Raw genomic sequence first — 17,991 nt, forward strand, 5'->3', positions numbered from 1 at the left:
ACTCAATTCATGCTACCCAATGCTAGATTACTCTGCATCCAGCCTACCCACCAGTTGGCCACAGATGCATGAGCGAGCTTTTGTAAAATTATCTGAGCCTACCCAGATCAGCAAAACTGTTCTATAGGCTCCTGAGCAAGAGTATTTATTATTTTAGACCATTACATTTGGGGGAGTTTTGTTATGCAGCAACAGCTAAGCGAACAAGATAGATCTTAAAGCTCAATGAAATATAGAACTAGTAGCAAACTTATGGGGTATGGTAAGGAATTAAATCATTCACTACCTGTAGGACACTAGGATAACGCTTCATACTTGATAAGTCTGAAGAAATACTATCTAAATTATTGAGGTATTACCACATTCAGAGACTCTTTTATCTCCAATTTTATCTATCTATCTATCTATCTATCTATCTATCTATCTATCTATCTAATAGGAATTCTGATTTACAGAATGTGAAGACCAAATAGAAATAGAAACATTTTTAACTATAAGATACTAAATGTGATTACAACTACAATTACACATAAATGAATAGCTAAAATACAATGATTTATATGTGAAAAGAGATAAACATGTATTAAGTCAATACTAAAAAAGCAAATGATGAATTTTGTCTGGGAGACTTGGGGATGGCTTAATAGAGGAGGAGGTATTTGAATCAAATACAGAAGAATAGGAAGGATTTGGTAAGGTAAAGGGTTATTACAAAGCAGAGAGTAGAAAGCATTCTAGGTTAAAGAAGCTGCATGTGCAAAGATATGAAAGCATCTCTTACATAGTAGTCTTGCCTAACTGTCTGACTAGGAGTACACAGTATAAGAAGAAAAATGTATAATGAGGCCAGGAAGATGGGGCTTAAAAAGCTAGTCATACCTGGTTAAGCAAAAATGACTTTCTTCTTTAAGCATAGATGTCACCAGTGATTTCTAAGAAGGTCAGTAATGTGATAAAAATCTATTTAGGAATTTTAATTCTGGTAGCAATATAAAGGAAAAATTGGAAGGAGGGAAGTAAACAAAATCATCTAGGTAAAAAATGATCAGGGCCTGATCTAAGGTCTGTTGAAGTTAGAAAACTGGAGCCACATTTGAAGACAACTAAAATTCTTAAGTAGTCTACTCTGTAGCAAGTCCTGAGCTAATTGCTTGCACACACATTACTGCGCGTAATTCTTCTGAGTGCTTTATGTATATGAAGCTCAGACAGCATACTGTCCGGGATAACACAACTGGAGATGAATACTTAAGTCTACCTGACCCCAAAACCCACAACCGTTTATTCTTATGCCTTGCTTACCAATTTACAGAACAAGGAAAACAAAAACCACATATACTAAAACCCTAATGTACTTGTTGTAATGATTGAGTTTATTTCTAGATACCAAATGAAATCCCTATGAAGCATAAATAATTTAACTTGAATTAATATACTAACCTATCATAGGGTTGAATCTTTAAGAATGGATCATACTCAAGTAAGACATTACTGGGTGAAATTTTTAAAAACTCACTAGTCAGGTGGGATGCCATACTGGGGATTCCTAATAATCCAAAAATTTTATGAGTGGGCTTAGGTCAGAGGAGGGAAAGTTCTGAAAGGAAAATGTTGGTAGTCAATATAAGATATCTAGATACCACGCTATAGAATAATGATTGAGGAATGCTTCACTCTAAAAAGAGAAAGAGCACACAAACCATCTTCAAAATATGTGACGAGATGCCATCAATCAATGTGCAGGAGTCACAGTGAGTTGCTACAGAATCTGGAACCAGGAATAATGGGCGGAAGTTACAGGTGGCACAGCTTTTGACTTACTAAAGGAAAATATTTTCTATTATCTGGAGCTATCTAACTAGGAAATGAATTTATACATGGAGTTCCAATCCCTAACTCTGGAAATATTCAAGTATCGCTCATTCAAAAATATTAATTGAGCAACTAAAATTTGCCAAACTCCATGCTAGGCATTCAGGAATAACTACGAAGAAGATAATCTATCAGGAGGGACTATAGAAAGGGAGTCTACATTGTTTTACTTAGCAAACCTTTATGTAATGATTACTATATTCTAGGCATTGTTTAAAATTCTTAACAAATATTAATTTACTTAACACTCAAAACAACCTTACACATGGGGAAACTGAGGCAAAAAGCAGTAACTTGTCCAAGAGCACACAAGTAGTAAGTGTCAGCACTAGGATTCAAATCCAGATGGTCTGGTTCCCAGGTCTATCCTCTTGGCCACTATGACTGCTGCCTTCAACCTGCCCCACTGGGTGGAGCTGGGCTACCAGACCAATAAGGTGCTTCTACCGCCCCACACCCCAAAGACTCTGAGAGCACCTATAAACTGGTGGAAAACACTGAAGCCATTTTCTGTGCCAAATTCAACATGTTCCCAGTAACTAGACTGGATTAGGTTTTGTTGTTTTCTTCTTTCTTTCAAATATGGGCACTCAACATCCTCAAAACCCACGTACCTACCATTATTTCAGAATGTTTTTCTGTTTTACTCACACCTTAGATATAAGGAAATCTGGAGGTCTATGGGATAGAAAGTTTGGAAATTGATTTTGTTACACAGAATTTAAAGAATCTATACAAACTTAAAAAATAATTTCTTCTGGGTATGAGATGGGGAGCAAGAGAATAAGAATAGGAAGGGAATTTTTACATTTTAAAATTCTATGCTATTTATTTTTTCATGAATATGCTTTATTTTAATTAAGAACTTATAGGAGACTTGTGTGAGTGAAAGTTTATCATAAAATAATAAGAATGTCTCTCATCTTCTGCTCATCTAGAAATGAAAACTAGAATTTGGAATTATAGACAAAATTCATAAGACACTCTATTTTACAGAATTAGAGAATGTTGGAGCTAGTAGCATGAAAACCCCCTATCACCTAGCCACTTTATGTTACAGATGAGGAAATTGAGGCCAAGGAAGTTTATGAAACTTGGATAATGTCAAAAAGTAAACTGATTAAACCGAAATGCACATAAAAGTCATTAAGACTAGAAAGCACTGGGACGCCTGGGTGACTCAGTCGGTTAAGCGTCTACCTTCAGCTCAGGTCATGATCCCAGGGTCTCGGGATCGAGCCCCACAGGTTCCCTGCTCCTCAAGGAGCCTGCTTCTCCCTGCCACTCCCTCTGCTTGTGCTCCCTCTGTCAAATAAATGAATAAAATCTTAAAAAAAAAAAAAAAGACTAGAAAGCACTATCGGGATAACAGTAGTACATACATCATACTGCTGTTCTGAAAATTAAGTGAGAAAAGTCATGTAAAGCACAGAGCCTGGAATATAGTTACTATAAACGTGATTAATATTTATTATTACTATTACATAATTGTTAGTTACCAGATCACTTAGCATGAGCTGCAGCTAGCTTCCCACAGCAAAATTATTTTTCCCTCTCAAGGTAATTTTCTTTTTTAAAGTATCCTGCTGACTGCACATGATGAAGAAGATGATGGACTTTGAAATGAGATCTGAGCACAAATACTAATGGAGGGATTTTTGAGCAAACTATTTAGATTTCTAACATTCACTTACTTCATTGAAGAATATAGTGATACCTGCATTGCATGTTGTGAGGTGTGAGAGAAGGCACGGAAACATGAGTCTACTCCTGGCACTTATTAAAATCTTCTGTAAATTATAGCAATCCTAATTATTTATTATATGTCATGAAGGTTTTGCAGTACATGCAAACCACGTAGTATGGAGAAAAAGCCTGAGATCAGCAAGATTATTGTACCTGGGTAAAAGTTTTGCTCAATATTCTTTCCCTACGTTTGCTTTTCCATTTCACTATTTGACTACAGCTACCTGTGTTTAAGTATAGACGCAGGAAAGAAGAAACTAAAGAATAAATCAAAATTTCAATACCCCTCCCTTAGAAAAGAAGTAGGTATAGATCCATCCAGGGATCCAGCCCATTGGTCAATTCTAATCTATATGCCGTAGCTAAGAAGAGGAAATGGGAAACGGCTATGTGTCTCTGATCCACTATTTTGTGTAAGATAAAAAGGTAAAAATATTGGATTTCGATTTTAAGGAGTTTCTGGGTCAGCCCAAGATAGTTCTTCTGAAAGGAATCATTAGGAAGATGAGGGACACAGTGGAAGCCCACCCATAGGGCCAAAAGGGGAATTTGAGTGCATGTTGAGGACATAGAGAAAGAACCTATGAAGGGTTAAGGAGACAATGGCTGAGGATAGGTAGGCTTTGAGGTTTCCCTGATATGCGTGATCACAGCCGCCACTATCCATTTAAAGAGAGAGGACTGAGTAGATAGAACAAGATAAAATACAGGGAATAGAAAAGCAAGGGATCAAGAGAAAAATTTCAATTCAATACTACCTTTGATTTAGAGCAGTGATTCTCAAAGTGTGGTCTCCATACCCACAGTATCAGCTACGTGGGTGGGAAATTGATAGAAGTAGAAATTCTCACCCCCATTCCAGGTTATTGGGTCAGAAACTCTGGGGGTAAGAGGGCTGGGATGGTGCAACAATTTGTATTTGACCAAGCCCTCCTGGTGGTTCTCTTGTATATATATTTTAGAGGAAAGTTCTCATCACCGTTCTTACTTTTTATTCCAATTTACAATGTTTTCTTCTAAAATCCCTATCTGAACCAAAAGATAAGGAAAGGGAGAGGGGTATAAAGGCTAGGAGACCGGAACAGGCCTATTTAAATAATTTGCAAATCTGGTATTTGCAAATTATTATTATAACTAGAAGTGAAGGCTTTTTAATCACAGTCAAACATTTTCATGCCATGCATGACTTTCACAAAAGAATAGACATATTAGTCCAATGGAATAAAGAAGATTAGAACAATACAGAACAGTATTTGTTAAGTGGAGAGGAAATGGCACTTGATGGGTTGCACAATGAACTGGGAATGAGATGTCCTAGATAGAACCTTCCCTATCACCATAGCTCCTGCCAGATCATTTCCGCCCACATCACTAAGGACAGTATTTGCTAAAGCCCAGTTGATCCTATGCAAACAGGACAATGCTGCATAAGGACTGTTGAAGTTTTGTCATAGCCCTGATTACAGCAAAAGACTAGCATTATCAGAAAAATTCTGTAGCGGAAATAAATCAAAAATAAGCAAATAAAAGACCGGGGATTTATCTTGGAAGAAAAGACTTGTATTACTGGAAGGGCACTGGAGTGAATTTTCTGCACATCTTGCCTCATCCATTTCCTACCTGACAAATCTTGCATTGTACCCTTTAGTAGTGTGAAGCTGGTCTTTATTCACCTTAACCAGGAAGTAGCACGCTCTTTCAAATGTTCCAGTGCTAAGAGAATCTACTTTAAACTTATCAATTGAAAATGGGTACTTTTAACTTATTTTATATGCATTAATGAGCCTCCCATGTCATATAGTTGCTAAAAGCCTTGGTAAGGTGCTAATGAGAAATGTCAGCACAGGCACCAAAAATTTCAAACCAGGCTGCATTTACTATGAATTCTATAAAGCCTCATGGGATCATCAGATTCAAGGAGATCTGAAAATACAGAGTAATACTGTTGCATTCTGGTATTATAAGATATATTGCCTCTCATTCACTTTTGTGGTACTTTTAAAAATTAGTCTATAAAATTTTCATGGCAGTTTCAAAGCATTAAAGTGTAGGTAATGGAATAAAATGGCTTCAAATGAAAAAAGTTACTGAGATTACACCGATAGCACAACTAAAATTTAGAGCAAAGAACTAAGAATCAAAGAAAAATATTTGGGAAAATACTTTTTAAAGGTTGCTTTAACCATCTCATAAAGATGATGTACAATGGCAGTGATCAGATGTTATATTATGCACCAGGCTGTCCTGGTAGGCAATCCTGGCGTGTGTAGCTAGGAGAGGGTATAGGATTTTTCTCAGGATGAGAAGAGGAATCTCTGCAGGACCCTCTCTGTTTATAAGTGGCATGTTGGCTTCTTAGTCAAGACTGGGCTTATGTGGTCCAGGAGTTCCACCATCTCTAGGGTAAGCTGGAGCAAAGAGTGGTAGGTAGAAAGCTTGTAACTCAGGGAGCTAAGTGATCAGTTCTGGGGCTGGGGCAGGTTTGGTATTGAGTGGAAGAGGAATAGAAAGCCTGTGAGGGATGAGTATGGAGAGGAAAAAGAGAACAGAATGAAGCCATCTGGCTACTAACAGAGCTAGAAGAGAAAGAGTTCACTGCTTTGCTTGTAAACTCTTTCGACCCCCTACCTGAATGGTAACCACAGGAACCACAGCGTCAAATGAAATGGTTTATTTGAAAGGAAGTAGAATCAGCAAACCCCAGAGCCACCGAGGTCTGTGTAGCTCCCAGATCCCATCCAAAGCCCATGTTTGTTGCATGTGTGTTGACTCTAGGGCAGCAAGTACCCATTTTGAAAGAGAAAGGTGGGAAGGCAGGTGAAGGTCACGATATATTAGCATCGAAACTTCTTGAGATTTTCACTTTCCTCAAACACAGTTTACTTTGATGACAGGAAGACACTCTAACAGAGATTTCTCAGAAAAACCTTTGCTTTCTCAGAAGATTCCCACCACCTTGGTTTTAAAGACTCATTCCAACTGTTTAAAGCAAGGACAGAATGCACATGAATTCGAGTGTCCAGTCTGTCATCTATTGTAAATTTACTTTGCTAAGTGAATTAGCCTCTTTAGCTCAGTTGCCTGGCTTTAAAAATAGAAGCAATAATATCAAGTTCACAGTCCTGCAAATCTCTTTTAGTAACAAATCTACATACTCAACTAACTATCTCTTAGACATCACCACTGGGAGGCTTCAGGCAGCTCAAACCACACATTTTCCTAACAGACCCTCTTTCCCCAGACCTGCTGTCCTCTCTCATTAGCTGGTGCTACCACCATCTACCAGGTCTCCAAGCCAGAAGATCAAGTCTTTCTGGTTTCTCGTCACTTGATTGAGACCATCTGCTTAATTGACATTTCTCAAAACCACCCCTCTCCTATTCCTATTGAGCCTGTCTTCATTCAGACTCTCATCACTAGCCGGGGTGAAGGCAACCACAATCACTTCCTAATTGACTGCCCTCAATCCAGTCTTGGATTCTCCATTACCCCTGTCCAGAGGGGCAATTTTATCCTTTTACTTTCATTGGAGAGGAGGACTAGAAAGACACGGTGAGGCAGGTAGAGGTGATCGGATATGGGGGGCTGAGAATGAAAATTATTAAAATTGGCATGGGGATTTTTTTTCTTTCAGTTTAAACTCATTCTTTCATTCTAATGAATACCTCAAAATGAATGTCATTAGAAGTCAGTAAAAAAAAAAAAAAAAAAGAAAAACTTTCTTTATCCTTTCCCAAATGTATAACACTTTATTTGTTTGGAATCATTCTTTTTTTACCTGATTTTTAAAACCCAGTTGTGCATAACATTTTTCTCCATCTCACAGTTGTATGCTGGAACACAAAAACTTGAAAAAAAAAACAACAAAAGCACTTTCCATTTTGCAGAGGTGGTGAAATGCAGTGTTGCTCTCTTCATTTTGTACTCAGCTGACAGACACAGTAATCTCATAAGCAAGGATGTGACAATTCTGTTATGCATGTACTTGTCTCAGTAAACTAAGTTATGAACTCATGAAAACTACCTGCCTCTGAATGGAAGGCTCAGCTCTTACAGCTAAAGCACTAGAAATTTTCTGAGAACCTAGCCCTAGAATAAGGGCCAAGGAAGAGGCCTGATTTGGCCTAATTCTCCAAAAAGAAGTCACAAAATATAGGTGGTTTCTCAGTTCAGCAAGGAATTAGTGTAACCTATACAGGCGAGTAGCTGAAATACTGCAGACCTGGTTCCTAAATAGACTCATAAACCTTTGGATCTAGAAAACACATCAGAAAAGCAACCTCGTTGTTTTAATAGAAGACCAAGCTGGACTGACCTGCACTCAGCTAAGAGGAGGTAGATCCGAGCATAGAACACTGGTCTCCTTATATACAATACACATTTGCTTCATCCACAAGTAGCAAATACTGAGAAGTCAACCCTTCAACTAAGTCATGATAGGTACTAAGAGATCTCAGCTTCCCAAATGTGAACCATTCTGGAGAGACTCCAAGTACACTTGTTAACATATAAAGATACTCCCAAGTGTATCTGTTCTCGAACAAAATCCTATGTCGTGTCAGAGGCAGAAATGCCGCAGTTCACCAGTCCAGAGCAGAAGCATGATCATAAAACCAATACTCCTGAAGTGATATCATCAGTACATTGAGGGAATAGTGTTGCCTCTCCCCTGTAGGTACTTAGATGCCTCTACTTCAGATACCAGTTGTCCTATGAGCCACAGATCCTTGACATGGAGTTACTCATTCATATGGCCATCCATTGACTCATTCAGTTGTCTACTGAGCCAGGCACCATGGTGGATACTGCAGCAAACCCAATAGATGTAGTCTCCTCCTTTGTGGGACTTTCACTACAGCAAACCTTTTATGATTTGCCTGCTGCTGGTCCCCAAGCTCTACTCAAGGGTTAAAAAAAAAAATGCACTGATAAAATAAAAACTGGTAATATGTGAAAAGACTAGAAAAACTAGCAAGTTACTTTTTCGTGAAAAATTAATGACACAGAGCATATGAACATAAATTCCCCCTAAGAAACAATAGATATATTTTCTTAATCACCTGAATATAAAAACTTTAAAAGAAAATTAAGTTCAAGGAGAACAAGTGCTTTAGGTCACAGCACACAGCATATTTAGCAGAAATTGAAATAAAATACAAAATTATAGGTTCCTGCTCTTCTCTAAATCAGATCCCTGGCTTGCAAATGCCTCAGCTACAGTGTTTCACATCTCCTGTTCCTTGAACATTTCATGTTTTAATTAAACAGACAATCTATTTCTCTGAGCTTTACTTCTTACCATCTAAATTCTCAAATCCCTGAAATCTGATCACCTTTTCATGGATACACTGATCCAGTAAAGTGGCCAAATCCCAAGATCCCTGCTCAGTTCTTGAGATCTTCCTGGTTTTTGCCAAATGTTACAACTTTTGAATGTGCCCTTATTTCTAAAATCACTTTCTCTCATCAGTTTCTCTTGTTAGCCTGTGATCAATCCAGACCACCTGCTCTGGACACCTCTCCCTTCTTACCTTCCCTTTTTAATTTAGGATGTATATCCCATATTCTTCCAAAAACATTTAAACTATCCTTCGAGGTAAACATAAACTAGAGTAATTAGGAATAAAACAGTTTTAATCATACTCATGAAGTAAAAGGCAAGTAGGTATTATCCTTTGTTTGAAGTAAGTGGCAATCTGGGTTGGGCAGAGAACTTAGCTTCACATTTTCTGCCAGCTGAAACACAAAGAGGGACATGTTGAACAGCATTCTTTTCATTATCTGACAAAGTACACACATTTGTCTCTGTAGTCTGTGCTACTTCCTGGAACAAAACTCAAGCAGGAATTTATGACATGAAACCCCGTAGAAAACACACCAAGTAACACATCACTTCAATTACGTGATTATAAAATTATGTGATTACAAGAATTCCACTCAGACCACCCTTTGTAAAAACAGCAAGCATAAAGTTAATGTAAAATTTAATGAAAGCGTTTGGGAGGGAAGGTACACAACGTACCCCAGAGCCTTGCATTCTCAGGATTTAAACTGAGATAGGAGATAATTGTAAAGACTGAAAGAGTGAACACGTCTGTTAGATTCTCTCAATTACCAGATTCCTTAGGTAACACTGGCTGAGGCTAGATTATTGTCAGGTCATGATTAAACTCTCACAACAACTGCAGTGTAAATATTCTGAGTTGTCAGTTAATACAAAACCTCCTTGCTTTAGTTATTAGTTAAGACTTGTCATTTTTGTAACCAACCACATCTGTTCTCATCACAAACAAGTAGTCCTTCAACAGTAGAAATGCCAGCCTAGGAACAACTGTTTTTCTTATAATTGGTCTTGGACAGGTTCTCGGTAAAGACTCTGTCATCTGGATCTTCTAATGTAAGGAAAAGAATTTCACTATTTTTTTTTTAGCCTAAATGATTTTTCTTTTCTTTTGTGATTAGTTTTTCTCACCCATGAAAACATCAGTGTATGCCTCTTAAAGATAATGTATCGCTCTTGAATATTAAGAATAACACTACCCCAAAGATCCCATCATTCTAAGTGAGCTCAAAAAGTTACCTTTAACATAACTACCCAAACCCAACCTATTAGTTGGATCAATCTTGATTAATTATTAGTAGGAGTACAACAGATTATCTCCATTTATATTTAATTGATGCTGAGTTGTTCCTTTATGTAATAACTAGTTAAGAGTCTACATCTTAAGATCATTTCTGATTAAAGACAGTACAATGATCAATCTAGAACTCAGAGAAGCTTTGTGTCTTGTGTACTAAATAGAACATGTACCTAGCTCTCCTACCGAAGTCCAAATGAAATGTTTGTTAAAAAGAAACAGAAGGGGCTGGGGCACCTGGGTGGCTCAGTTGGTTAAGCGGCTGCCTTCGGCTCAGGTCATGATCCCAGGGTCCTGGGATTGAGCCCCGCATCGGACTCCCTGCTCGGTGGGGAGCCTGCTTCTCCTTCTCTCTCTGCCTGCCTCTCTGCCTACTTGTGCTTTCTCTCTATCTCTCTGTCAAATAAATAAATAAAAATCTTTAAAAAAAAAAAAAAAAAGAAAGAAACAAAAGGGGCATCTGGGTGGCTCAGTTCCTTAAGCGCATCTGCCTTCAGCTCAGGTCATGATCTGATCCCAGGGATCAACCCCCATGTCACACGCACTCCCTGCTCAGTGGGGAGTCTGCTTTTCCCTCTGCCAGCCGCCCCCCCTTGTGCTCACTTTCACTCCCTCTATTTCTTTCTCAAATAAGTAAAATCTTGAAAAAAAAAGAGAAAAGAAACAAAAGAAATAGTGTTGAGCCATATAACTCGTCTGCATTTTGCCTTAAGATTACATCTGTTAGATTTCCACTTCTGACCATAATGTAGTAATTTGAATCAACTTGCCTTCCCCCTAAAAACAACTAAAAAATTAGACAATATATACAAAAGAACTCTTTATAGATATTGGACCCCATACAAGGCAGGACTTGTGATCCCTGAGAGAAAAACAAATGAGATGAGCCCTACAGTCACTCCAGGTTCCTGCCTGGCAGCACTTTCTGGATGGCTGTGCAGAGAGAGAGATCCCATACAAAGCACAGTGAAGGCTCACCAGTTCATGATAAATAGGAGTTCTAATATCTGTACTCACCATTTTATACGAGCAGTTAAAATTTTTAACTTATAATGAGATCTAGTGGGACCTTAAATTCTCCAGATGATGTGCTGTGGTAAAATAATTTGAATATAATAAGACTTTCAAATACATGTAGGTTTAAAATTGGAAAATCTATTAGAGAAAACAGATCACTTAAAAAAATAAAGCTATTGATCAGTTCAACAGATACAGTTAGAGCATTTAAAAAATCCTTCACTAAACCTTTTATTTTAACTAGATATCAAGAACTTAGGAAGTGGAAATAGGAAGTGATTATGGAGCATGATAAAGAACATCTAAAACCACTACTCAATAGCACACCAAATAATGGAATTATTTCTTTATTCTCAATGTCAGTAAAGACTAGAGATTTTCCCATTAAAAGCAGCAATAAGACACAAGTGCTCCTATTACCTTTGTTACTTATTATTCTAGAATTACAAAAACGTCTCACAACCTCTGGAATCACTATGGTGTCTACCTGAAACTAATGTAAACGTTATATGTCAACTACACTTCAATAAAGAAGTCTAACAATAAGAGGATGACTTAAAATATATATTATGTATATATAAAGTAACCATTAAAACAATGTTGCAGATAATGAAAAAGAAAATATCTGTGTGACTTTTTAATGGCTTCATAGTATTCAATTTTTTGTTATTAATTTGTGATTGTTAGACACCTGCAGAACATAAGAAATTGATGAAACAAAATAGAGGAACTTTGATTATGTGAGTCATAAATTGTTTTACCTTACTAAACTTTCTAAAGTAAGCAGGAATTACTTTTTTCAGGATTATGTTTTAAGAAAAAAAAGATTACATATAAAATATGTGTACATATGCTTGTCTAAATATACAGAGTATGTAGAAGACTACCCATCAAACTGTTAATATTGGTTATCTTTTAAGCTAGTAGCATTGTGAATCTGTGGGCCAGGGATGAAGATCTCTATATTACTTGATATGCTATACTGTTTTTGTAATTTAAAAAATCCAGTAATATAAATTCATTTGCAGAACTATCATAAATAAAATAAGATAAATTTTTTTTTTTAAATGGCACATAGGGATAAATAGTTATTTGCCAAATATGATATATTTGTATTTTAAACAGCACGGATAACAATGGAAATACCAACACACCACTAGAAAATGGTAATATTGAAATGAAAGCAATATATATATATTTTTCAAATTCCTTGCCTTGTTCATTATCCCTAAAAGCATATAAAAATCAATTACATGTTTCAAAAAATATCAAAAGAATTTGTCAACATTTCCCAATTGACAAAAATTCCAAAAAAGATACATGTTGTTGAAATTAAGTTGAGAACGACTGTACTATAAACTAGTGTGAAAAGCAAGAAACAAATTTTGGCGAGGATGCAGAGAAAACGAACCCTCATGCACTGCTGGTGGGAAAGCAAGCTGGTGCAGCCACTGTAGAAAATAGTATGGAGGTTCCTCAAAAAATTAAAAATAGAAGTACTCTACAATCCAGTAATTGCACTACTATGTATTTACCCAAAGAATACAAAAACACTAATTCAAAAGGATATATGTACCCCTATTTTTATTGCAGCATTATTTACAATAGCCAAGATATGGAAGCAGCACAAGTGTCCATCAATAGATGAATGGATAAAGTATACATCTTCTATCTATATTCTAAGATATGTACACACACACACACACACACACACACACACACACACACACACACAATGGAATATTAGTCAGCCATAAAAAAGAATGAAATCTTGCCATTTGCAACAACATGGATGGAGCTAGAGAGGATAATGCCAAGAGAAATAAGTCAGTCAGAGAAAGACAAATACCATATGATTTCACTCATATGTGTGGAATTTAAGAAACAAAACAAATGAACAAAGGAAAGAAAAAAGAGATAAATCAAGAAACGACTCTTAATGACAGAGAACAAACTGGTGGTTACCAGAGGGGAGGTGGGTGGGGGACAGGTGAAATAGGTGATGGGGGTTAAAGAGTGCACTTATCATGATGAGCACTGAGTAATGTATGGAATTGTTAAAGCACTATATTGTACAGCTGAAATTAATATAACACTACATGTTTACTAAACTGGAATTAAAATTTAAGAACTTAAAAAAACAAAGTAAAACAAAGTAACCAGTCTAGCCAGGGCAAAAACAAAAACACACAAACAAAACAAAAATCAAAAACTTAGTGTGAAAAGATAAATTGGAATTTTTTCCCCCAAAATAATTTGACCATATAGAGACTATTAACATTTCCGACTACTGACACTAGTAATTCCACTCAAAGGAATCTACCCAAAAGAAGAGATCTAAAGAAAAATCTGTGTTAAAAATAATTATTATAGTACTATTATGAAAATAATCTAAAATCCAACAATAGAAAGGTGGTATACTAAGTATAATATATTCAAATTGTAGAGTATTACAGTCTATTGGTGGCTTAAACTAATTTTCATTTTTAGTGTTATCTGAAATCTTGACACCATAGTCCTTTTGGACTTAGGGACCAGCTGGCTAAATTTCTGCTTTTTGAGTCAAGGGCAATGATGTGTTTTTTTTTCATGTCTCAGCCAAAAACTGACCACTGAACTCAGTCTATCTGAAAGGGAACTCCCCTCCCCTTCTAAGGTCAGGAGATACTACAGTTAAGGAACCCCATTAGTGCTAGGGCTCCTACCTGTTCTCACCTTCCCTCAGTCTTAGACTGGATCCCCAAACGTGCACAAAGCTATAAAGAAATGCTCATGCTTGTGCATATGGGGGTGCTCCTAGATGCATGGGCATAAACCACCCAGCAAGCACTGACAGCCCCCTTCTGCCTCCCCCAAAACAAACAAAAACAAAATATCATTGTTTAAAATGCAAGTCTTTTTCAAACAAAAGCTCCTCTGGCATTTGGTTCTCCAGTCCTGTAATGCCTCAGTCTTTCTACACACTCCTCCTCGGGCTGTGGGATTCTCTGCAGGTGGGTATAGACGCTGAGTCCTCAGGAAGAGTCACTAGTGTATTACTTTTGGACCATAGCCAATGTCAGATTTACACATTAGAATAAGATGTAATGCCATTAAAAAATGGGGGTACAGATGGTTAGAAACACAGATATCACACAGTCCTATTCATAAGAAAAAAAAAATCAAGATCATTGTGTTGAGGTAGCCTCATGCCTAAAATGGATTTACCTAAAAATGTTTTGCGTATTACAGTCCAGACAAACATGATTTTCAGATCTGGCAACTGGACCAACATTTTCTTTATCATGATTCATAGATTACATACTAAATTTCTAAACAGAACCTCTTCAAGCTTTACAGTTCAGTACCACTTAGAACTATGAGTTCCCCAGGACACACTCTTCTTACATAAGAAGCCAGTAACCCTACAATTCAGTAATTCACTCATGCTATCTTGGTAGCCTCCAACAAAATATATAACATCATACAAAGGATTTAATTCTCTGGCATTTGAAAATATTATTGTTGATTAGGATTTCCTCAATGTGCAAAATCCACTTTTGTTTAGGAAACATTTATTGAGTATTTACCTTGGTTAGCACTGTAGTGGAGACTAGATGATAACATTGTCTGCATTCTTGAGTTGCTCACCATCTTATAGAAAGTAACTGCTTACATTTTGATGTTGATATAAACACTTAATACAAAAATATCTTGGAAGTATGGAGGTAACAAGAAATGCTTAAGTTCAACCAGCTCACCTTTTTTCTCTGCTCTCTATTAAGTTAACATGTATACGGTGTTTGAAATTATTAGAGCACTTGATAAAGTCTTCATCTTTGTATAAAGGCTAGCAAAATGCCAAATCTATTAATAAAAACTGGATCACAAAGGAATTATTTACCTTTGACTTTTTTTCTTTTTTAAAACTTCAGGTGTACAGAGTTAATCAGACTCCTTCCTTTCTACCCTGCTCTCATCTTTGCAAACTCCTCTCCTCCTTTATTTTAATACATTTGTTCCCCTTTCATCCCCATCTCCAACCCCATTCTCTGCCTTGGACACCCACTGTAATATAACTAATTCACACCCTTATTGTATATACATCTTAACACTTAATTTACATGAGTTAAACTGTACTATAAATTTCAATAGTTCTTTTTTTTCCAACTCAACACTACACTTTTAAAACATATCCATATGCTGGGTCTAATTCATCCTCCTATCTTTCTGATACAACTATGTCAAGTTCCATCATGTGCATATACTACATTTTTGTTATTCACATCCCTAGTGAGTATGTCTACATTGTCTCCAACTTTTGCTCCTATAGGCAGTGCTGTAGTGAACATCTTCCTACATGTCCCCTCATGGACTGGTGAAAATTTATCCTGGACAGATACATCCTGGAATAGGATTGCCAGAGTTGGGTATAAATATATTAATTTTTCTAATTACTGCCAGATTGTTCTTTAGAATGATGTCAACCATTTACCGTCTTACCACTGGGGCATGAAACATCCTATTTCTTCCCATTTTCTCAAACATCTGATATTATCTAACTTGTATTTTTTGTGACTATAATGGGATAAAGAAAAATACATTGTTACGATTTAATTTCTCTGAAATGTGAGGTTAAAATAAAGTTGAACATTTCTTTACATACTTAGTTATTTGGGTTTCCCTGTCAACAATGTTCAAGTGTGGGGCGACTGGGTGGCTCAGTCAGTTAAGCAAGCGCCTTTGGCTCAGGTCATGATCTCAGGGTCCTCAGATCAAGCCCCTCATCGGGCTCCCTGCTCAGCAGGAAGCTTGCTTCTCCCTCTCCCACTCCCCCTGCTTATGTTCTCTCTCTCTCTGTCTCTCTCTGTCAAATAAATAAATAAAACCTTAATAACAAAAACAAAAAACAAAACAATGCTCAAGTGTGAGGCTTGTCCACTAATGGGGCTCCTGAGTGAGTCCCACACAAAAGAACATGCCAGCCAACACTTACCTCCTGCCTTTCACCTCTAGAGCTCAACAGGAGGCCCTATGTGTTCACTGCACCACCCTTCCCCTAGCCCTCTCCGTCCCTTGGTGTGTCTATCCTAAACCTTACCTTTCAATGTGTCCCTCATCTTCTAGCTCTAATTCAGCCCTGGATGTCTTCAGAAGACACTACATCCAGTGCATCTCTCACATGTGAAGGCTCTTATTTCTCCCCAGTCCTTGAATCCCAATGTTTGGAGAAGGTGTGGGTGTTTTCTCTGGCTGTTGTTCCAGGCCGTTCTCTCCCTCTCTTCCCTAAAATCTGTGAATCCCATGTTGTCACAATACATCACATACCACTGCTCGTGACGGCTGTCCTCTGCTTGTGTCTGTTCTCCTTCTCACTCCCAGAGACTTTGGGCTTACACCCTCTCCCCTGAAACATCCAACATGTCTTTCCCCATTTTCCCCTCACAATGGGCCCTGCTTTCTACTTTATCAAGAAAATGGAACTACTCAAAACACATCCACCTAGCACATAAGAGCACATCCTTACCTTCTCAAGAGTTAAGTGGATGAGCTCTCCAAGCTCATGTCAAAGGTCAGGGCCTTCAGCGTGCACTAGACGCCACCTGTTCTCACCTGCTCAAGGGCATTGCTCTAGCAATTTTCTCCTCTGTCACCTGTATTAGCAGTCTTCTCCACTTTACTGGATCATTCCTGAGCATACACTTATACTATGATTTCTCTGATGTTAAACTGTTCTAAAAAATTTTTTTAAAAATCACCCTCTGCATCGCTTTTCACTCTAGCTACTATCTTATTTCTCTATTTCTGATTATAGCAAAACTCCTTGAAAGAGTTGTCTGTATTTGCAATCTAATTCATCTCCTTCCTATTCAGATTTGTCCCACCATCACCCCAAGGCTTCTCTTGTCAAGGTCACAATGACCCCTGTGTTGCCAAATTTAATGGTCAATTTTTAGTCCTTATCTTATTTGAACTATCAGCAACATTTTGCACAAACACTTCTTCTTCCTAAAGCAATTTCCTTTAGTTGGATTCCAGGACACCATTCTCCTAGTTTTTCACTTACCTCAATATTTTCAGTTTTTTAGCTCTGAGTCTTTTTCCTAACACCTCTGAATCACTGTAGTTACTTAACCTCTCTGAGCATTGCTTTGTCATCTATCTTGCATAGTTACCATAAGGATTCACTGAAACACTATATCAAGAACCAAATATTAAGTTTGGAACATAGACCTTCAATGAATGATCACTATTACCATTAGCAGTAGCAAATAGGATATCATGGGACCATTAGAATTCTCGGGTAAGGAATAATAAAAAAGATGCCTACAGTAATTCCCAGTCAGCTTTCCCTAGGAGGGCATAAAAAATAAAAGGTCACAACTTTAACCTTTAAAAGAAATATATGCCAATACAATACTCATTTCATTTCTTGATATGAGACGTCTTCGTTGTAACTCTTAAATATAATCAGGAAACTAAAATGAAAAACATTACTCTAAATAGGAGCTTGTAAAAACACATTTTAGGAACATGGGTTAACTTTTTTTTTAGTTTAAATAAATTGTCAAAATAAAAATAAATAAATGCTAACAAACAAAAACAAACCCACCATCATCCTATTACACAAATATACAAGCCAAAAATTATTAAGGGCAATGATACACTGTTGGTTTTTTTTTTTTTTTTAAGCTTACAATGCCATTAAGAAACTTTAAGAGTTTGGATTAGGGAAAAA

This window comes from Halichoerus grypus, chromosome 1 (assembly GCF_964656455.1).
Source record: "Halichoerus grypus chromosome 1, mHalGry1.hap1.1, whole genome shotgun sequence".
Lineage (NCBI taxonomy): Eukaryota > Metazoa > Chordata > Mammalia > Carnivora > Phocidae > Halichoerus > Halichoerus grypus.